Source organism: Triticum dicoccoides, chromosome 2B (genome assembly GCF_002162155.2).
Source record: "Triticum dicoccoides isolate Atlit2015 ecotype Zavitan chromosome 2B, WEW_v2.0, whole genome shotgun sequence".
NCBI lineage: Eukaryota > Viridiplantae > Streptophyta > Magnoliopsida > Poales > Poaceae > Triticum > Triticum dicoccoides.
Window position 1 is genome coordinate 40,916,988 of NC_041383.1, and position 22,245 is coordinate 40,939,232.

At 48.8% G+C, this 22,245-nt stretch overlaps 1 pseudogene; it reads right to left on the minus strand.

Moving 5' to 3' along the window:
- Positions 1 to 16,221: 16,221 nt before the first annotated feature.
- Positions 16,222 to 18,424, minus strand: LOC119360371 (annotated as a pseudogene).
- Between the last annotated feature and the right edge of the window lie 3,821 nt (positions 18,425 to 22,245).

The following is a 22,245-nucleotide window of genomic DNA, read 5'->3' on the forward strand; positions in this document are numbered from 1 at the left end:
AACCCTGTAAAGTGCCCTTTTTCTCAGCTTTCGACCCCCGACATGTCAAATAGCCTTGGTAGTAGTGTTGTAATCTGTAAAGATCGTGCTTGACGCATCATTCAGATGCTAGTAAACATAACCCGCATTCAGTATTCGCTTTTCTTAAAGAACTGAATTTTTCTTCTGCGGCTATTTTACGCACATACCTCGGCATATATTGCCAGGGGCTCGATATGGCAACATATGAGTTGCCGACAAGTCTGAACAGCTTTATAGCACACTTCGCCGTCACGAGTTTGGCCTTATATGCATCATCTCTGAATCATGTCTTTGGTCAATAGTTGGGTTGCCCGGCTCCTGTGCTTACTACCTTACGTTCCGCTCTATCGGCTAGGGTAGTAAAGGGAGAACTACTGCGACTGTGCCCTGGTTCGTCCGGATGAGCACCTCAGTAGAGAAAGCCGAAAAATGATTGTCATGATGCGGCAAGAGTTGGTCAACCACTTGATGACTCACTAGAATCTTCGTGATTCCTTTCGTATTACACGAAGGACCGTTCTTCTGGTCATCTATGAAAACGCATCGTATTCGGATAACCGCATACATACCAGGGCTATATCGTAGATCCACCGTCAAACTCCTATGGCTAAATGAAAGTATTAAAGCCCTATAGTCTGACTGCCTGGTTCGCTGCATAGACACCTCCTTAATGGACCAAGACATTGGGTCAAGAGTGATCAAGTGCTTTTCTGAACACCCCCGCGTTGTATGCAAGGGGGCTGAATCTGACAAGTGGTAAACTTTCAAATTATACAAAAAGCGGTCGCACAGGAGGCACCAAAAACTTTTTAGGCAAAATTATTAAGAAAAACATAGCCCTAATATATCATACTATTGTTTTTACAATTTGGGTACATTTCACTCAAACATAATATAATTCGAGCACTGACCCTCGATCAAGCGGGCACCCTCTAGGACATCCTCAAAATAATGCTCCGGCGTGTGATGGACCTTGCCCTTGAATGGACTTCTCGCTGCAATATCGGTGTCCTTCATCTTTGCCCAGTACGTATTGACGCGGGAAAAGGCCATCCGTGCACCTTCCATGAGCGTTGACCGCTTAACGGTGTCGATACACGGCACCGCATCAACAAGTCGCTGCACCAAACCAAAATAACTATTCGGAATTGGCTCAGTCGGCCACAGCCGGACCATGACGTCCTTCATGGCAGATCTGTATATCTTGTGGAGCTCGGCCCACTGGGCCATCTATTCGTTCAGCAACAGTGGACGCTTTGGCATGCTGAATTGCGACCAGAAAAGCTTTTCCGTCGCATGTCCTTCTTGTGCTTGGAAAAACTGCGTTGCATCGGAGACACTCTTCACCAATTCCAAAAATGCGTCTGGAGAACTCCACATTTGATTAAGCGGGGCATATTTCTGATCGCCGAATTTAGTTTGTAATAAGAAGGGCTTACCAGCCGCGATCTCCCCAGCTTGTCGGATCTCCTCCCGAGCCGCTCTAGTCTCGGACCATGCTTCCCTCGCCTCTGGTAAGGCCTTGTCAAGATCGACCACTCTGGTTTTGTTATCTTTCTCTAGAAGTTCGCATCGGCTAGTGGCATCCTTTAGATCAAGCATCATAGTAGATATTCTCTCCTCGCACTAGCGCCGAGCAGCCTGGTCGGCCTTTAATTTAGCAGCTGCCTTTTCGGCAGCCGCATTACTCATCCTGACTTGCTCCTTGGCCAGGGCAAGCTCAACCCGAAGGGTCTCAACTGCGGTGGCACTATCTGCAGTTATGCATATCTCAGTATACAATTCTCGGCGTCATGCTCATATTATAGTACTTACATATACTGACTGCCCCAAAGACATACCTTGCGCCTCGTCAGCCGCCTGTTAATAAGCGTGATGTCATCATCTGCCACATCAAGTTTCTGCTTCGGATTGCAACCTCTGTAGCTTGGGCAGTCGCTAGGGATGTAACAGCCTATGTTCCAATTAGTCGGATTATTTCCTGGGTATATCTTTCTTGATCCTCTAACCGCCTCCCTTTGGATGCCAACTAGAGTCTCAGGGACTACTATCTATACACAGGCGCATTTTGCATTTATAGCACAATTGAAAACATTACATAACTCGAAGCCTCTTAGCAGGCTCATAAAGGCTTCATTAAATCCTCTTTTCACGGACAAAACACTCTCAACTACCGTACCCATCAAGGTACGATATTCCTCTGAGACGGGCGCATGTCGCAATATGTCCATCAATGTATTCGGTGCCTTCGGATCCCTGGAAGCAGCTGTAGGAGTACGGACTCCCTTCAAAGGAATATGTTTACTCGACTTTAGAGTCATCTCTGGCTGCAAATCGGATAGTCCGGGGCCTCTATTGTTGGTCCCAGTAGGGGCCGCACACCCCAGACACTGGACGGCCGAAGTGTCACCTTCGGGCCTAGTGTTCATTGTCCCTCGCACCGCTTGTTGATCGGGAAAGATCCTCCGGGACGACACCTCAGGGTCGTCTTCCCTATTGGGGGGGGGGGGATCTGTGGAGGCGTGTTGCTCTCCATCATCTCCGGAAGAAGATCCCCTGAGGAGGAGGACTGTTGAGGAAGGCTGCATGCTAGACTGCAAACATATATTTTAAATATTACCCTTGCAATCAAGAAAGAACAGGATATGTCTAAAAACACCCTTGTTCACTTACGATTTAGCTAAGGGCTTGTCCCTACGGAGGAACTGCGTGACATCGTCGCCTCCCGAACCAAAACCTCCTGACAGGGATATCTTCCCTCGCTTAGAAGCCTTTATCTTCAAGTCTTCAGAGGCGGTCCTGTTCTTCCCATGGGGAGAAGGGATGTCAGTTTCTCCTTCACTTTCATCTTTGGAAGAGGGAGTCCCAATCTCCCCGCACATGGTGCCTGGCGTACCTCCAGAATGGGGCCCCCCTGGGCCTTATTTCTCTCCTCCTTGTCTTCCTTCGCCGGCACTTGATATGGTGCAGGAACCAACATCCTTCTTAACACTGGATCAACTGAGTCTTTGGGAAGAGGCGCCTAACACCTAATTCTCTCCACCTTCTTTATCCAGCCCTGGCCGAGTATGGTTTTCTCAGTATATTGTTATGAGAAATTTAACTAAGTTGTGTTCAGGAGTCGAGTGCTTACTGAGGTATCCGGATGGTTACAGCCAAGGTCGATGTCCATGGTAGTATCTGGGCATTGTTTTCGTGTCCCGAAGAATAATTTCCACATTACTCTGAGCGTCGTGCCGAAGAAGTGCTGAAGGGTTCGTGATCCTTCCAGATTGAACTCCCGCATACGAAGAGGTCGTTGTTGGCACGGTAGGACCCGACGGACTAGCATTACTTGGATTACGTTGATAAGACCGGTGTCCTTTTTGATGAGGCTCCGAATGCGGCTTTGCAGCGTCTGCACTTCATCAACTGATCCCCAGTCCAGCCCCTTATTAATCCATGATGTAAGTTGTAACGGAGGGCCAGATCGGAACGCAGGTGTAGCTGCCCACTTGGTACCACGGGGTTCGGTGATGTAAAACCACTCCCGCTGTCATAGGTTGGAAGTTTCTGTGAAGGAGCCTTTTGGCCAAGGAGTATTGGTGAGTTTGCTCATTGCAGCACCACCGCACTCCGCCTGTTTCCTGTCGACTACCTTCGGCTTCACATAAAAGGTCTTGAGCCACAAGCCAAATTGTGGGGGAATACGGAGGAAGGCCTCGCACATGATAATGAACACTGAGACGTGAAGGAAGGAGTCCGGAGCTAGATCATGAAAATCTAGCCCGTAATATAACATGAGCCCTCGAACGAAGGGATGAAGAGCGAACCCTAGACCTCAGAGGAAGTGGGAGATGAATACGACCCTCTCGCTAGATCTGGGAGTAGGAACAACCTGCCCTTGAGTAGGAAGCCTGTGGGGGATTTCCGCGGTCAGGTATCTCGCCGCCCGGAGCTTCGCAATATCCTCCTCTGTGACAGAGGAAGCCACCCACCAGCCTTGAAGGCTGGGTCCGGACATGACTGGGAAGCGCGAAGCGATTAAATTGAACCCTGCATGCTAGAACTCGAGGTGGGAGAGGTTGATGAAGGGGTTGGCGTAAAGGAGAAAAGACGGGTCTCAGCCCCTTTATAAAGGCGATGAATATCAAACGCCCCCTCCTAGGCCTTAAAACCTGCCTATTCCTAAGGAATCATTCCAACAGAACAGTTGGGTTACCCACGCCCGTATTGATGAGAGTCCCGCAATAAGGGGACACGATCTCTGCTTTGACAAGACGTGCCAATGAAACCGCATCTCGAAATATGGAGCAGTAGGCTAAAAATAGTTTGAAATAATGACCTGGCGGCGACGTGATGTCATGCTACCAAAAGTTGTCAGCGGATTGGACTCGTGAAATATTATACTCTACGGTTGTGTGTGGAATTTGTTTTGCAGAGCGGGACACGATTCTTGTGTTCAAAGACTATTTTGGAGTATTCGGAGCAGGAACCCGCCTTGCAATGCCGAAGACAATCTGCGCGTCGGACACCTCGTCATTGAAGCCTAGTTCAGGGGCTACTGAGGGAGTCCTGGATTAAGGGGTCCTTGGACGGCCGGACTATGTAGCGTGGGCCGGACTGATGGGATGTGAAGATATAAGACCGAAGACTCTCTCCCGTGTCCGGCTGGGACTCTCCATGGTGTGGAAGGCAAGCTTGGCGACCGGATATGAACATTCCTTTCTCTGTAACCGACTTTGTACAACCCTAGTCCTCTCCGGTGTCTATATAAACCGGAGAGCTTAGTCCGTAGAGGCAATCATAATCATATAGGCTAGGCTTCTAGGGTTTTAGCCATTACGATCTCGTGGTAGATCAACTCTTGTAATACTCATATTCATCAAGGTCCATCAAGCAGGAAGTAGGGTATTACCTCCATAGAGAGGGCCCGAACCAGGGTAAAAATCGTGTCCCCCGCCTCCTGTTACCATCAACCTTAGACGCACAGTTTGGGACCCCCTACCCGAGATCCGCCGGTTTTGACACCAACACTCCCTACTAGGAAAACCCCTATAGACAACCGCTTACTAGTAGCGTGGGTTATATGAGTCGCGCTGCTGCTAATTAGTAGTAGCGAGGGTATAAAACCCGCGCTACTACTAAGTTGATAGTAGTAGCGCGGGCTATAAACCCGCGCTACTACTAAGTGGTCTCCAACCGTGCCCCTCAGGACAGGCCATAGTAGTAGCGAGGGGTAGAAAACACGCGCTATTACTATGTTGATAGTAGTAGTGCGGGCTATAAACCCACACTGCTACTAAGTGGCCTCTACCGTGTCCCCGGGACAGGCCATAGTAGTAGCGAGGGTAAAAACCCGGCGCTGCTACTACTAAGTACATGATTTTTTAACAACCCTGCAATCCCCATCCTCATCTCTCGTCTCTCTCTCTACTAACGACGACTGGGCAAAATCCCTCTCCCCCTCTCCGCCGGCAGGCCAATGCCTCACCCCCACCCCCACCCTCCCGCTCCCCGCCGCCCTCCGCGGCGGCAGGCCGTCGGACGACCGCCGCCGAGGTCGCCTGGCCATCCTCGCCCTGGCCCTCCTCCTCGCAGCCCTCGCCCTCGCCGCCTACGTCTCCTCCCCCGGCGCCGCGCGACGGCTCGCCGCCGCTACTGATAGCCGCTGCGGGGGCGTCCAGGGCCTCGAGCTCTAGGGCCCCGCGGTCAACTGGGGCTCCAACCATTGCCTGCCCTGCAAGGCCCACCGCCGCTGCAACTCCTGGGTCTTCTGCGGGGACCGCCGCAGGTGCGGCAACAGCTTCGGTGAGGTCCGTCCCATCCCTCCCCTACACCTCTTGCTCGTTCTAGGGCATCCTCGTGTTGTTAGCCGCCTGCTAATTGCAAACTGCAGTGCTGGCTGAAGAAGCAAAATGATGCCATGGCCCCTTCTGTAATCATGAGGGGGGAGGATGTCATGTGGACCTCTGGCCTGGTCTTCGGAAAATCATCACAGGTCTGTTAGCTGCTTGGCATCATGCACAATCAGGAGAATGTCATGAGATGTCCTTCGGATGAAATTTCGGTTCAGCTGCCTGAGTATGTGGTGCAGTCATATAATGTAGACAAATATTTGCATCGTATATTCTTTGCTTCAAAAGGAACGAAGAATGAAACATCACGTACTAGAATGCTTAAAAGAGAAAGAAGAATCAGACATCACATGCTGGAATGATTAAAAAAGAAAGAAGAACTAAACAATTTTTTGTCTAGAAATTATGCCAGCTGACTCTTCTTATTATGATCTTCCTGGTATGATTCTCATTGGTAATCAAAGGTCTGTAACTTAATGTAGGGAATCGTGGGGCTGGAAACAAGTGCTGGCACGCTTCGCATTCAAGTAATGGTATTCTCTGTCTCCACAGCTGGGCCAAGAATACTTTCAAGGTGTTAAAGTATTCTAAGGGACCAAAGTATTCTAAGGGACCATTTCTAGAATACTTTCAGTGTTTGGCCTTTTAGTTTTCCTTCGATGACAACTGGAAGAGCCTAGAGTCGTGTACACACTTATTTCATTACTTGTGAGCATATTTTCAAGCCGCTAAAGCTGCAAGTTGTAAAAAGAGTTTACAGAATGCTGCTTAGGCTTATCGAGACAAATGCTTTGCCATACGGATTTCCTTTTCTAAAACGGGGAAACAATTGTGGCAGAGCCCCACCAAATGATTCTTCTAAATACTCCATGGCTGCTCTAGCTCGGATTTATGCGTTTAACATATCCAGTGCCTAAATATTTATTATTATTCAGATCTTATTTTCACAAATAGTTTTGTAGCAAGAAATATGTCAAGTAAACATCCATTCTAAGTGATTGTTCTGTTGCTAGCCTAGGCTCTTAAGCAATACATTTTGTTTTGTCACAGAGCTAACTATGTCTTTCAAGGTGTTAAAATATTCTAAGTGGGCGGTGAGTATTCCTGTTGCTAATAGTTCCCCTGATTTGCCTCAAACTTACAGTGAGTAGTTTTTTCTGGTTCGCTGCATTGCCTTAGATCTGTTACTACTCATAACCTTTCTATATTTTTTATCTTCTTTCTCCATGTGACTAATGATAGATACCATTCTGTCTTCTTTTTCCTCATCAAAATTTACTTCATGTGCAGATAATTGAGGTCGGTGCATACGGTTGCTTCATACATACACTGCCTTAACCTTTAATTAATGTCTTAATTATAACTGAATGATATTCCATTATGTATATAGAGTACTCTTACAGTGCGCTCATGTTATTAAATCTACTTATTTGCTTTTTCTATGTGCTTCTAGGGACGCGTGGAACCTACTAAGCACTAGAAGAAAGATGCTATCTACATGAAGATTGGGCAAGCGCATCAGCAAGTAGAACCAGTGAGTAGTGATAGAGTGTGACATGGTGAGTTCCAGCTAAGGGATGGCCGCACGCCCTGCACCATACCATGTTTTTTTTCTGAAAATAATCTCCATGCCATCGTTAATCATCATGCTTGAAGTACATGTTTGGTACTGTCCATGCATGCATGATATATAGGCAAAGCATATGGTAACTCACCATTCACGGACGTACTGATTCCTACTATTAATTACATGGTTTATCTATACAAGACAGTGACAACAGCAAGAAATTCCAATGTTAACGAAAAAGACAAAAATGTATCTTTAATCTCAGATGATGATAGCAAGAAATTCCTAGCCACACGCACATGCTTACACAATATTATCTTAGTTTTGCCTTTGATTATTTGCACCATAATTGTGTATATATGTTGCCACACATTATTGTTGAATATAAGAGTAACTACACTACTATTTATTTCTTCCATAAATTTTTATTTCGGAAGTTGTTGATTCAGAATGGTGAAAAAGGTTGTAGTGTATATGTGACACAACGGAATCATATCGTTCAATCATGAATGAACTGAAGGTGTACAATTTAAATCATTATATTCTTTCTTCACACATTAAGGATTGTGGTTTTTGCCCAAGAAACTCCTTTTCTATTTTCGTTTCTTATTTTTCTTGCAAAGGTACATTAACTTCCCCTCTTTTTTGGTACAGATGCTAAGAAGTTGAGGGGAGCTGTTTCTCACAGGAGGGAGTAGGTTGAGACCTCACTGTTTGCTTCAACCAAGAGATTTGAAGAGTTGCAAAAGGTAATTTTGGGGCAAATTTCAGTGCATATTCTCATTGTATCAGAATCTTAGTCCCAGTCTCCTATATCATCTGAGCTTAGCTTCCTCTCAATTTATTCACTATATCTATATGCCTTGCTGATGCTCATTTCCATCGCTGCAGGATAATGAGATGTTGAAGTGGCAGAGTAAATCCATGACACTGCAGTGCAATTGCACGGTTCCATCGAATATTACTCAGGAATACGGACATTTCTAGCGGATTAGCTCTATTTTTCCTTTTCCTTTTTCTTATTATTGGAGTGAGGACATGTACAATGAGGAACTGTGTGATAGTAGATATGACAACAGTGTGATAGTAGAATCAGGAATAAGGACATTTCCATGACTATTGTGTTTCCTCGGAATTGTATGCATAAAATGTTTCAGCGCTACAACTAGCGCCTCAATTATTATTATTTTAAATTCTAAATAGGTAGTAGTAGCGTGGGGAGCTACTACTATTTCGTTAGTAGCAGCGCGGGTCAGTAATAGTAGTAGCGTGGGTGGAACCAGCGCTACTACTAATAAAGTTAGTAGTAGCGTGGGTACTACCGCGCTACTACTAACCATTAGCTGTAGCGCGATAGTAGTAGCGCGGGTACCCACGCTACTAGTAGCCAATTTTCCAGCACTACTAGTAGCATTTTCCCTAATAGTGCCTCTTCCGTTATTGTCGGATTATCAGCATGAATCTTGGACCACAGTTCATTCTTCGCACTCGCGTTTTTCACCCGAACTTTCCAGGAGGACAAGTTGTTGGTGAACGTCACCATCGCATTGTCGTTTATCTTTGTCATGGCGACGTCATCCCACAGCTCTTTATATTTGCCTTCATTCCGGACGGGGAACAGGAACCTATTGTGCAACTTCTGTAGTAGCATGCGCTCCATATGTGGTATCTGCTTCAACCTCTCATCGTTGATGTTGGTTGTTTCCTTGAGGATGCATCCAAGTTGATTGCCCCAGCACGAGAACGCATCCTCCGGTGCCGTTGGCTCTAACTTCTTGGGGTGCATCTCCGTGACCACAATTTGTCTGATGCCGAGCTCGTTTGGACTTCGTGTCCTCTTCTTCTTCGTTGCTTTACCGGCTAGGACAGCATCGTTGCCGGTCTCAGGGGTGGTGTCGGTGCTGGTGCTGGTGTCGGTGTCGGTGTCGGTGTCGGCGTCGGTGTTGGGGTTGGTGCCACTGCCGTCACCATGCAACTCCATCTGTTGTTTGTGCAGGTAATCGAAATAGTGATTTGCTGCCTTGATGGGGTCTGCGAGGCGTGCAGAACCACCCATGACTTCGGCGTCGGTGGACATGTTTCCGATTCAATAATTGTAAATAAAATATATAATAAAGAGAAAAAAGGGGGGGCCTATATTTGGTCGGAATGTTGATTCATTCCCCTTCCAGAAAATCCTGGGTACTCCACATGTCCTAGTTTCTAGTATGAAATTTTCGGCATGACCTTTGCTAAAAAGTGGACATATGGAGCGCCTGAAATTTGCTGGAGCGGAAATGAATCAACATTTCAGCAAAACATAGGCCACACGGATATTTTTCGACATTCAACCAACATTGCAAAACCAACATATAACATCAATGACATATATCATTCAAGCAAAAGCATGCTTGTACTTAAATACACAGTGAGGAGGGCAGGGGAGAGGAGGGCAGGGGAGAGGAGAGGAGAGGGAGAGGAGGGCAGGGGAGAGGAGAGGTTTACAGCGAGGGAGCTTGGGCTCGGGCGGCGGCGGCGGCGAGGTTGAGGGTGCGCGGGCAGGGGAGAGGCAGGGCAGTGTTGTGGTCGAGGGCGGGCAGGGGAGATGCCGGTGAGGTCGAGGGCTGGCCCGGGAGACGGCCGACAACGAGGTTGATGGCGGACAGGGGCGACGGCCGGTGTTCAAGGGCGACGGACGACGCGATGGCGGGCAGGGCGACGGCAGCGGCGACAGAGTGGGGGAAGAGGGTGGAGAGAGTGGGGTTAGGACTTGGCAAAATTTGAGCCCTCACGGTGGTTAACTTAAAATAGTAGTAGCGCTGGGTTAGGATCCAGCGCTATAGCTAACTTAGCTATAGCGCTGGGCTGTAATGCAGCGCTACTGCTAATGGCACATAATAGTAGCGCTTGTTTAGGACCCAGTGCTATAGCTATCTTAGCTATAGCGCTGGTTCACAATCCAGTGCTACTGCTAACTGTTCCAATTTTTATTATTTTCTTTTTATTATTTTCCTTTTCTAATTTTTAGTTTTCTTTTTTATTATTATTTTCCTTTTCTTTTCTGTTTACTTTCCTTTTTCTTTTGTACTGCTTTCTCCCTTTTGTTTTTGTTTTTTTCTCCCGGCTACGGCGTCTCCTTCTCTCTCACTGCGTGAATATCACCGGAACCATAGATATGGTGGTAACATATCATTTGACCGATAACGGTTACTTAAGTGTGTACACAAAATAAATACATATATATAACTGTAGGTTTTTGAGCAGCTGCGTCGACGACGTTTCACATTGAGCTTCTTCCCTTTCTTGTTCGTTGCCGAGTAATTGAGCCCCTTCTTGTGAATTTTCCGGAGCCATGGAGTATGATCTTTCTTAGGTAATGTAGTCTTGATTCTTCTTTTCACGTGTGCTTCATCGTCATCGTCATCTTCCCTCATCGAGTTGCCATATTGGTCATAGTCTTCCTCGTTGGTGACTCCATCCATTCCGACGATGCTCCTTTTGGATCTCCTCACGACAACACAGCTGGGATTGGCCGGGTCGGTTATGAAGAAGCATTGTGTCACGTGCTTAGCGTGTACCCATGGCTCATTTTTGGCGATGACGTTAACATTCACGGGATTGCTCTTTGCGTCGGGTATAGACTTGGTGGTGAAATACTTGTTTTCTCTTACGACGTCCTTGGCCCATCTGACAAGGAACATCGTCGCATCATGCATTCTAGCATTGTCAAGCTCCCAGATCTCTTCGACCCTTCCGTAGAACCTTTCATTTGTGCCGTTGGCCTCGGTCACGCATTGAGTTGTCACCCCGGAGTTCTGGTAATCACTGTCCATATCTTTGGCCTCCGTGTAGAACGTGTAATTCAAATCGTAGGACTGATAGGTCATGATCTTGGGCGCGGGGCCATGTGCTATGGCGTGTATGAACAATCCGTCCGAACTGCCCTCTTCTGGGGATTTTCAAGAACTTGCTCTTTGACCCAACGCAAGAAAGTGGCGTTGTGCTCTATAGTAACTTCGTTGTCCATCTTGAGCATCCCCTTATTATGGTACTTCTTTGTGATGCTTTCTTTGTGCCGTGCCACATAATCATCTACCACATCTAGGTGTTGTAGCACTACTAAGTTAGCCCTGTCAAAGTTGTTCCGCCGATCCGAGTAGTCCATGTGCAATTCCCTCCGGCCGTTGTTGTGACCATCTCCTTCAACCTTCCCATCATGCTTCTTGACGGGCAAACCAATAACAGGGTCTCCGACGCTTACATAATTCTCGCAAAAGGAGACGCACTCATGCATCAGATACCCCTGGACGATGCTCCCTTTGGGACGGGACATGTTACGAACGAATCCTTTGATGACCCCATTCATACTCTCGAATAGCATCATGTTGTGAAGGAATATTGGCCCGAGGTCGATGATCGTCCATGATGTGGACACACAGATGCACGATGACGTCAAAGAACACGGGCAGGAAGTACATCTCAAGCTCACATAGTATGACAACGATCTCTTCCTGTAGCCTTCAAAGCTACTTCACACTTATGGACTTTCGAGAGATAACATCGAAGAAGTTGCAGAGACCAGTAAGTGTGTTAAGGATATGCTTATCCATTATCCCTCTAATGGCAACCGGGAGTATCTGCGTCATCATCACATGACAGTCATGAGACTTCATCCCGCTGAACCTTTTCTTCTTGGGGTCTAGAAATCTGCTTATCTTCCCAGAGTAACCGGAACTGGCTTTGATTCCCATAAGGCACTTGATGAGTTAATCAATCTCCTTCGCACTTAAGGTGAAGCAAGAAGGGGGGCAATAATTCTCCTACTTCTTGTTGACTTTTCTGCCCCTTTCCCTCTCCTCCGTCTCCGTCTCCTCCATCAACTTTTTACGGTGAAGATCTTTCCTGATCTTCAAATCTTCCAAGTCTTTCCTTGCCTTCAGCCCATCCTTGGTCTTCTCCGCCATGTTCATCAGTGTGCCAAGCAAGCTCTCGGGGACATTCTTCGTGATATGCATTTGATCAAGGCAATGAGGCGTGTCGTGATTGGGCTAGCACTCCAAGTCCCAGAAAACAGACCTCATTTTCCATACCTTCAGCAACGGCTCCAGCGCCTTTTTGATCTTTCCCAGCGCGGGGCATTGTTCCCAGTTTCTCAATAGCTCGTCGATTTCGGCGCCGCTCCTCTTACGTGGAGGTCCTCGAAGCTTAGCCAACCCATTGAATAGATCTCCACGCTTTCTCCACGGGTCATCCTTCTCGAGCCATCTATGATGCCCCATATACATGATTTCCCCAGACCCGCCATCTTTCGTTGACGTAAGCTACTGAGGCGTTGTATCATCCATGCACCTCGTGCATCCGCAGTATCCGTGGCACACCTGGCCTGAGGTGTACCCGTAACCGAGATAGTCGTGCACCGTCGTCATCAGCGCGGCTCTCATATGGAAATACTCTCCTTTGCTGGCGTCCCATGTCCATGTCGGGGATTTCCACAACGTGTCTAACTCCTCTTGCAGAAGCCCCATATACAGGTTAATACTATTTCCCGGTTGTTTTGGCCCTTGAATCAGCATGTGTAGGATCTAAAGTATGTCTAGAGGGGGGTGATTAGACTACTTGACCAAATAAAAACCTTGCCTTTTCCAAATTTTAATTCTTGGCAGATTTTAGCAACTTAGTACAATTCAAGCAATCAACCTACACACGGAATTCTAGAGTATAGCAGCGGAATGTAAAACAATTGCATATGAAGGTAAAGGGGAGGAGTTTGAGGAGGCAAGCGCAATTGGAGACACGGAGATTTTTGAGCCGTGGTTCTGATAGGTGGTGCTATCATACATCCACGTTGATGGAGACTTCAACCCACGAAGGGTAACGGTTGCGCGAGTCCATGGAGGGCTCCACCCATGAAGGGTCCACGAAGAAGCAACCTTGTCTATCCCACCATGGTCGTCGCCCACGAAGGACTTGCCTCACTAGGGGTTGATCTTCACGAAGTAGGCGATCTCTTTGCCCTTACAAACTCCTTGGTTCAACTCCACAATCTTGTCGGAGGCTCCCAAGTGACACCTAGCCAATCTAGGAGACACCACTCACCAAGAAGTAACAAATGGTGTTTTGATGATGAACTCCTTGCTCTTGTGCTTAAAATGATAGTCTCCCCAACACTCAACTCTCTCTCACGGGATTTGGATTTGGTGGAAAGAAGATTTTAGTGGAAAGCAACTTGGGGAAGGCTAGAGATCAAGATTCATATGGTAGGATTGGAATATCTTGACCTCAACACAAGTGTAGGTGGTTCTCTCTCAGAAAATGTAAGTTGGAAGTGTAGGCATGTTCTGATGGCTCTCTCCACGAATGAAGTGTGGGTGGAGGGATATATATAGCCTCCACACAAAATCTAACCATTACACACAACTTACCAATCTCGGTGGGACCGAATCCTGAAACTCGGTCAGACCGATTTAGCAAATAATGTGACCGTTATGATTTTCGGTGGGACCGACATGTCAACTCGGTGGGACCAATATGGTTAGGGTTAGGGCATAACGTAATCTCGGTGAGACCGATTACACAAACTCGGTGGGACTGATTTTGGTAATAAGCTAACCAGAGAGTTGGTCAGGCAAACTCGGTGGGACCGATTCGCTCATCTCGGTTTGACTGAAACGTTACGAAAGGGAAACAGAGAGTTTACATTGCAATCTCAGTGGGATCGATCGCTCATCTCGGTGAGACCGAAACGTTACGAAGGGAAACAGAGAGATTACAATCCCATCTCGCTGAGACCGAGATCCCTATCGGTGAGACCGAAAAGACTAGGGTTTGTGGCAGTGGCTATGACAGCTGAACTTGGTGGCGCTGGATAGAAAGAATTGGTGGGGCCGAGTTTGACTTTTGGTTTAGGTCATATGTGGAAGTGAGAAAGTAGTTGAGGGTTTTGGAGCATATCACTAAGCATTTTGAGCAAGAACCTCATTAAGCAACACCTCATCCCTCCTTTATAGCATTGGCTTTTCCTATAGACTCAATGTGATCTTGAATCACTAAAATGGAAAATGTAGAGTCTTGTGCTTTGAGCTTGAGCCAATCCTTTTGTCCTTAGCATTTTGAAGGATCCACTTTTCTCATCCATGCCATGCCAATCATTGAGCTTTCCTGAAATATTTTTCTTGAAATAGCATTAGCTCAATGAGCTATATGTTGTTAGGAATTACCAAAACCACCCAGGGATAGTTGCACTTTCAGCATGCTCATGTGTATGTACTTTGTCTTCATGCACTTCCATGGGGGGAGGTTGTACATCCATACAAACATGGGCCATGTGCTGTGGTTGGTGTTCTGGTTTCCAAACGGATTCATGCCATCGGTACTCTCATCAAGCATGATGTTCCTTGGATCTTCTGCAGCAAATCCATATATGGCGTTGAATGCTCTCCACTGGCTACCTTCTACGATGTGTGTCAGCCTCGGATCATCTCCATCGTCGGGCTTCTACCTCTCCGCGTGCCAGCGCATGAGCTTCGCTTCCTTAAGATCTACGAAATACCGCTGCAGACGAGAGGGATCCAGCACATCTTCCCCAAATCATTTCTCTAGTGACTGACTGCATCACCCACTACTCTCTCGCGCGCGTGATCGTGCTTGCCGCTGCAGCCGCTCGCTTGCGACCCGACCTGCCGGAGTCCCGCCGGTAGCCGGCACCCTCCTCCTCATTCGTGCTCTCGGACGCCATAAACTGAGCTCTCCCATAGACCGAAGCCAAGACTGCATGCGTCGCGTGCGATCTCGACAAGATCGTGGCTCGTGCGGAAGGAGGCGGCCGACCAAGGCCGTCGCTGCAGCAACAGAGCCTGCGCTAGCCCACCCGCTCGGCGGCAGATGTGGGGGTTATGGGATTTGCAGAGCGCACCAGCACGACCTCTGCCGGATCTGCGCCTAGGAGCGGTAGTCGACGTGGCGGTGCTTGTGGGGGAGCAGGGGATTTTGGAGCTGGAGGTGGACAGGGAGATGAACATGGTCTGCTCCCGTGCACCCGGTGTCTTGTTCTTCTCGCGCCACAGCATCGACCAAGAGGATCAAGCGGGAGGCCTCTGTCATGCAGACGTCTCGCGCCCGATGGACGGCGACCTTCTGGCTGAACATCTTCCTCATGGAGCTCAAGACTTGTTTTGCTCGTCGTCCCCGACCGCACGTGGTGCATCAGTGAGTAGCTTTTGCCTTTGCTCAATTCCTATTCAATGCAGGCTATGTTTTGGGGAGTTTTAACTCTGTGGGCAGTAGTGTGTGCTTGATGCAAGTTGATCTGCTTTCAATTGGAGGCTGGTTTCATGTGTGTTTGTGTTTTCTTTGGTAATACATAAATTTTTATTTGTTGAAATTTCTTCGAGTTGTAGTAGGCGTCCTTGGCTTACCCAAAGGGAAATAAAATAAGAGCTTCAATGAATGCCAAAGAAAAAATAGATTTAAGTTAAGTCTGAATATAACATGGCTTCAAAAATCAATCCTCACATACTGAAAGTTGAAAGAAAATGTGTGCTTAGTTTCTTTGATTGACCTTTAGCACAATATAGTGGTAGAAGTTAACAAAAGAACATTTAGTGGAATGAGAGCCCTTGCTTAGTAAATCCACTAATGTACTTCACATAGAAATTTACAGTTCTAAACTTAGTTTTAAATATTTATCAACCCTTCTAATTTGAATGAACCTCAATTAATTTGAGGTAAATAAGAAAACTATGTATATAAAAGATTAACATGAACAATATAAACATTTCGTTTGGATCCCAGCTAATGAAAAAAGTGATCATCTCAGACTCAGGGTTCAAATGTAGGTATTTCTGCATCAGAACCATGAGCTGCCTCATATAGAAGACTGGATAGTGTACTCCTGTAGGGATCCTCCTCTCTCCTCTTCAGATACTTGATACAGCTCTCCACTTCAGATTTTACATGCAAATAGAGGTGCTGGGCCTTCTCTTTATCTTTTAACTCCTTCTCCCTCCCTATGCAAACAAGTAAACCAATCGAAAACACAAGAAGCAAACCTAATCAGACATGGGCTCTCCGAAATACGCATGCATCCGACTCATTTTTTGATTATCTAAAAAGGATAACAGGGCAACGTATGTTCACTTGCCACGAGAACATGTAGATATCTTTTCAGATTAATATTTGCTAGTGCAGCTGGTTACCTTTTGTTTCAATAGGCTCCCCAAAGATGAAGTAAAATCTTCCTGACAGTTTTGGCTTAAGCACTACATGCTGCATATCTTTATTCTTTATCTCTCCCATAAAATCAGTCCTGTGAAAACAATAAGGTAAATAAAGATCTTTGATTCTCATGGACAAAGTATTTGGGAGATTACAAAACTATTATTATTTTGCTTCTAAAATGCAATAAAAAATACCTTAGCTTTAGGCCCTCTTCATTTAGCTTGTTGTCATGGATATCATGAAACTGGAGCTAAATAAGATCATTGTAGTCTAACAACATTTGAGGTGAAAAACATTGTTTCTAGACATTAGATAATCAAGGGGATAACATAGTAAGATAACATATCTTTTGAGGTTGCACTTGCATCACATATATCGTCTTCTCCAACCAATCCAAATGGTATTATTGTTGCTCCAAACCATGATGCCATCTGCAGAAATTCAGACTACTCAGACTGAAATAGCTTGTATTCCTCTCCCTGTAAACAACTACGTCACCTTCGAGAACAATTGATGTTTTTACTTTATACAAAGATATATTATGATCTCTATACCAAATTCTTACTCTAAAGAGCGTTGTGCACGCCTCCTGGATACAGCAAAACGGATCGCTTCTCTAAAAGGAGAAAAGAAGAAACATAGGCCAATATGTGCACCATGACAAATTTAGAATCTATCCAGCATTCGAAATTCAGATTTAAGAATCTATCCATCATTCTGAAATTCAGATTTCAGAAGGGGGTGGATGGATGGCAGCGAACCAACGGAGCATTGATCATCTACTAACGCGTCACAGGCTGGTTTGTTCGCCGCCAGCAATCTCATCAATGCCGAGATAGCCATGCAACGGCGGCAGCTACGGCGGACAAAGGCAAGACTGTCATATCGACGGGGCGGAAAAAAGAGGATATATGAAGACATGTGTGGGAGCGCATCGAGAAATAAGAGATCTAGTGAACCTCCCGGCTCCTCAGCCGTTTCGGGTTCCTGGCCGTTGGATCTGCAGGTTGCTTGATGCGAATCTGGTCGTCCGATCTAGAGGTGAAAGGAGCTGGGCCGTCGGATCGAAGCCGCGGTACTGTAGGAATGAACAGTTTCATCCCCCGCTGTAAAGATCTCGTGCCACCGCCGTTATTCTGGTGCCCCACGAGGGTATTTTCGTCATATCACGTCTTAGGTCAACACGTGCTCATCTCAGATTCGCTGCCTCCTCCCCAATCGATCTCTCTCTCTCTCCCGCACATCTCTCTCGCGCGCGAGCCGCCGCCGCCTGCGTTCTTCCACATCCGCCGCCGCCGCCCCCATCCTCTGTGTCCGCCGCCGCCACCACAAAACATCCTCCCCGTCCGCCGCCGCCATGCCATCGCCGCCACCTACCGGACGGCGCTGTGAAGGAAGCGACCAGAGAGGGAGGCGTCGCCGGTGTCGTCAAGCCATGCGGGCGCAACACCGTGTGCGTGTGCCTCCGTCGGTTCTTGCCGCGTTCGCTGGAGGCGTAGGCGTCGCGGGTCAACTGCGTAGGGGGGGATGGGCGTGCGCCAATGCCGCTCTTCCCCGACACGACGGCCACCGTTCTTCCTTGGCCGGGCCGTGGTCAAGTGCTTCTTCAACCTGGGCTGCACGCTGAGAGGAGCCCCCGGCCGCATGCTTCTTCTTGCACTCCACCAGGAGAGACCTCGACGATGCCAAGGTCCACCATCCCTCTCCTTCTCTCTGTAGCTTTCTTGCTTGGATTCCATCCAGTTGCTCCTGTGCAGCACGCTGGCTCACCACGGTTCATCAGGGAGCAAAGCACCCAGGCCATCTCCCTCTCTCTCTGATGTCAACCTCGGTTGCCTTTTATTTTCCAGATCTGCAATGGCCTGAAGAACGAGGCAATTCTTGGAAGCAACACATACATGTGATCTCTCTTTCACTATGATTTCAAGGTTGTTTCTCTCCATATTCCATTCCTCTCACATTTTTTTTCTTTTCCTGGGCTTTTACTTTATCATGTGTGTGCTATGCTACTGAAATATCTAATTCTGGTGCTTATCATGTCTATGTAAGCGTTATGTTCTCCTTTGTTTAATCTCATTATTGCTATGCAAAGGGAAATCAAGGATTACTTTTCTTGGTACATATGCAGTGTATTTTTGTTTCGAGTAGTAACATTTCAGTTAGAGGTTAGATGAATCATCAAAGTACAGTACAATTTTTTATCGTCCGTGAATCTTCTTCTTTCCCTGTTTATTGGCCCGCGGACGTGCTCTTGAGGCCGCTGATCCCAACTTAGGCTGCCGCCACTTGGTGCTCAGTAGGAGAGGCACAATGTCTCCGTGGAGCCGCAGTGGATAGCATGGTCTTGTCGCCACGCTGGGGGCCCAGCGGCAGCGCATATCCAGTCCAGATCCGCTGATTTCAGATCACTGGATCACCCCAGTTCATCTTCCCACTCGCTTATTTTCTCCTCACACACATATCCCTGCAAATTAGACTATTTTTTTTTACATCTCTTCATTCCAGTGGCGCAATTTGCCATTTAGTGCTAATTAGTTTACACTGATTTATGTCAGATCTAACCATATTGAATCATTAACTGATGGAGGATTTGGATGCTCCACACACTGTATGTTAGACCTTTCAGCCTGAGCATTGATAGTTGTGGATGACACTAGGAGAGTTGGGACAATTTTCGTTGGTTTATTTCTCACACAATGCCACGCCAACCCGAGGGGTTGGGGATACATATTTATAGGCTGCTAGCCAGCCAAGGCATATGCTAAGATGCTGCCAAGATGCCAGTCTAAGATGCTAGTCTAAGATGCTAGTCTAAGATGCTAACTGACAGTCCTTGATGGTCAAGAACAGAACTCTATCCTAACAGCCAGTCCTTGATGGTCCAGGACTTTATCCTCCTAACTGCCACAAGGACCATGTGCTGCAGCCCCACAAGGACCCTAGTACACAGACTTATCCATCATTCTCCCCCTAAGTCTTGTACGTCGTCTTGTGGGAGAGTTGAATCATCCCAATCCTGGAGCAAAGTTCGAGGAACTTGACCCTCCCAAGGGGCTTGGTGAGCAGGTCTGCGAGCTGATCCTTGGTGTTGATGTAGCTCGCCTCGATGCTCCCTTCTTCCACACAGCTGCGGATGAAGTGATACCTCAGTCGGATGTGCTTGCTCCGTTCGTGGAACACGGGGTTCTTTGCCAGGGCCAGGGCGGACTTGCTGTCCACCAGGAGCTGCACCGTTCTGGTGTCTTGAACGAGAAGATCACCAAGCAGTCGAGCAAGCCAGAGCGCCTAAGTACAGGCGGTGGAGGCCGCTATGTACTCAGCCTCACAGCTGGACAGGGCCACCACCTGCTGCTTGACTGATTGCCAGCTCACGAGACACTTGCCGAGGAAGAGGAGGATCCCGCTCGTGCTCTTGCTGGTGTCGATGTCGCCGGCGTGGTCGCTGTCGCTGTACCCGACGAAGTGTGCCGCCCCAGGGCACCTAGGGTAATGGAGGCCGTGGTCGAGGGTCCCTGCTATGTAGCGGACGATCCTCTTCACTGCCTGCTGGTGTTCCGACGTTGGTCGCTCCTTGAACCGACTGACATAGCCGACGGAGAATGCCAAGTCCGGCCGTGTGTGAGTGAGGTAGCGAAGGCTCCCCACAAGGCGTCGGTACTGCGTAGCATCCACTTCCTCCGCCGTGCTGTCGCGACTTAGTTTCAGCCTCTCCTCCACCGGAGTGAGAGCTGGATGGCAGTCGGTGAGCCCAGCTAGCTCAACGATGCGCTTGGCGTAGGCGGACTGTCGAAGCGCGATCCCGGAGTGGTCCTGGTGCACCTCAATCCCTAGATAGAAGGAGAGGAGCCCCAGGTCACTCATCTGGAACGTGGCCTTCATGTCTTCCTTGAACGCCGCCACCTCTGCATCTTTGGTGTCGGTGATCACCAGGTCGTCAACGTAGACGCCCACCAGCAGGGCATTTCCTCCACTCCCCAGTCGGTAGACGGCAGCCTCATGCGGGCTCTGCTCGAAACCCATCTTCTTCAGCGTGGAGTCCAGCTTGGCGTTCCACGCCCTGGGTGCCTGCCGCAGGCCATAGAGAGCCTTGCGCAGGCGGAGCACCTTGCCCTCCTGGCCGGGAATCGTAAACCCCGGTGGCTGATGCACGTAGACTTCCTCCTTCAAGTCGCCATTGAGGAATGCCGACTTAACGTCCATGTGGTGGACACGCCAGCCCTCCTGGGCAGCCAGCGCAAGGAGAAGTCGCACGGACTCCATCCGTGCCACGGGAGCGAAAGCGTCGTCGAAGTCGACTCCTTCCTGCTGCAAGAAGCCTCGGGCCACCAAACGAGCCTTGTGCTTGATGATGGCGCCGGCTCCATCCCTCTTCAGCTTGAACACCCACTTAAGGGTGATTGCGCGGTGACCTCGAGGGAGATCAACAAGCTCCCAGGTGCGGTTTTGCTCGACCGCATCCATCTCCAACTTCATCGCGGCGCGCCATGCCGCGTCTCTCTCGGCCTCTGCAAAGGACCGTGGTTCGCCGTCTTCACACACGAGCTGTAGCTGCGCCTCCAGGTCACCTGGCACCAGTCCTGGCACCGGCTGGTCGCCGAGCACATTATCCATCGTACGGTACCGCAGCGGTTCGCCTCCATACCATGCGTCGACCCGCTCCTCGTCGTGAGTGAGCGGGGAAGCGAACTTCATCGGGTTGTGCTCTGCGTGAGCTGGTGCTGATGAAGACGAGCCCGGAGTGGCGACCGCCGGGGCTGGAGTATGCGGCGTCGCCGGTTGTGGTGTCGTCGGTGTAGCAGGCGCCGGAGTCGATGTAGTTTTGGGGGCCGGGGTAGACGTGCCCGGTGAAGAGGAGGTGCTTGCTCCCCCAGCTTCCTTGAAGTGAGCGTACTCGACAATGAAGTCGTCATACGTCGGCGTCGAGCCGTCGTCCACCGCCTTGTCCCATTGCCACCCTCGCCCTTCGTTGAACACGACATCTCGCGCTGTGCGCACACGTTGTGTCTTTGGGTCGAGGATGCGGTAGGCCTTTGAGCCCTCCGCGTAGCCGATGAAGACTCCCGGAGTGCTCCTGTCGTCGAGCTTGCCGATGTGGCCGAGCTCCTTGGCGAACGCAAGGCAGCCAAAGACCCGCAAATGAGAGACCGCCGGCTTCCGCCCATGCCAGGCCTCGTACGGAGTTCTGCCGTCGAGTGCCTTAGTAGGAGAGCGGTTGAGGATGTAGACGGCCGTTAGCACCGCCTCTCCCCAGAAGACAGCCGGCATCCCTCTCTGCTTGAGGAGAGCCCGAGCCATCCCCACAACCGTCTGGTTGCGCCGCTCGACGACGCCGTTTTGCTGTGGGCTGTACGGTGCGGAGTAGTGGCGCTGGATGCCCTCATCGGCGCAGTACGACGCGAATTCAGCCGCCGTGAACTCGCCGCCGTTGTCAGTGCGCAACACGCGCAATTTGCGGCCGCTCTCCGCCTCCACACCAACCTGCGCGCGCCTGATGGCGTCCGCCGCTTCTCCCTTACTGCCGAGGATCATCACCCACATGTAGCGGGAGAGATCGTCGACGAGCAGCAGGAAGTAGCGTCGACCTCCTGGTGTGGCTGGCGTCACCGGGCCGCACAGGTCTTCGTG